Below are 1,215 nucleotides of genomic sequence, written 5' to 3'. Positions count from 1 at the left end.
TAACCTGTCCGCCTGCTCTGCTACGATCGGGTTGATTGACACCCCCTGCTAGTATTGCACCAGCAGTTCACCAGAACTACTGGTGTAATGATAAATGCCGAGAGCGTATGCTGTCGGCATTTATCGATGTGTTGCAGACCGGATCCGCAATTTCGGATCATGTCTGCTCGCACTATAATAAATAGGCCCCTATGCCTCTGTTTATATACTGATGGTAATGCCTTAATGCTCTGAAAGCCAAAAGACTATATTAATGTTTTTAATTTCTAGCATTTTTGTCATATGATTTGTGAGATCTGATTATCTATTTGTATCCCGGATGGAGGGAAAGACCGACAAGCCTCTTGCCTACAACATCATGTCAATTTGCTTCTCCTTTTTCATCTTTTTTTATTAAAGGGGCATAGTACTCACATTTTTACTATTATGTATATGAAAAAAGGAGCAGTCGAGCATTTAAAAAAATATTATTTGTATGAAAATTGTTAAGTAAAAGCTGCTGAAGTAAATAATTATGTGCAACTGTCTTCTGGGAGTCTGAAGCTCACTGGGTCATAAGTAAACGTTTGGTTATTCAACACAGAAATATCTATTACAAAAAAAATAAAAGTGCTTTAATCATTTTTGAAACACGTTTTCAATATTTTATATGGTATCATGTCCCTTTAATGGAGGGGTTTTGTTTTTTGTTTTGGGTCTTACCCCCACATATATATGGTGAGGCATTAATGGCTATAGGATCAAGAAACAGCAATTAAAATATCTTAAATAATTAATTCAAATTGTATAACAAAATAAACGTTCTCTTATGCTATACTTGTATAATGTTATCAGAGTATAGATATCATACTAAATAATAACTAAAATGTGAGCCATGTTCAACTTGTACTGTCTTGTTTGAGTTAATTGCTTGAATTGCCTGCAAATGCTTTCTACCAATAGATCAATATTACTTAGGGTTAAAAGATTACAATGAGCTAATTATTCACATGACAAAGAGTGTTGTTTACTTGAAAAATACTGAGCAGAACTAAAAAAAACTAGATAATAAATGCACAATAATGAAAGGTGTTCAATTATCTCATATCCATTAGATTACAAAAAATATAAATAAATAAAATGCTCTAATGAATAAAATGACCTATTTCTCTAGAACATTTAGGGCTACATTACAAGTGAAGCGCTAATTTAACGTGCGCCAGTAAATGGACAATT

General features: G+C 33.1%; 1 protein-coding gene across 1 annotated transcript in view; it reads left to right on the top strand.

Annotated features, from left to right (window-relative positions):
• ITGAE (integrin subunit alpha E) overlaps positions 1–877 on the top strand; it is a 258,148-nt gene extending 257,271 nt beyond the window's left edge. The window contains exon 26 of the mRNA XM_053705219.1: positions 1–877. This exon is cut by the window's left edge and continues 1,747 nt beyond it. The gene's annotated coding sequence lies outside the window, so the exon portion shown is untranslated.
• Positions 878–1,215: the final 338 nt, after the last annotated feature.

The sequence above is a fragment of the Bombina bombina genome, chromosome 3 (assembly GCF_027579735.1).
Source record: "Bombina bombina isolate aBomBom1 chromosome 3, aBomBom1.pri, whole genome shotgun sequence".
In the NCBI taxonomy this organism is placed as follows: domain Eukaryota; kingdom Metazoa; phylum Chordata; class Amphibia; order Anura; family Bombinatoridae; genus Bombina; species Bombina bombina.
The sequence above is the reverse complement of the archived record's forward strand: the minus strand, read 5'-3'. Positions and strand labels throughout refer to the sequence as shown.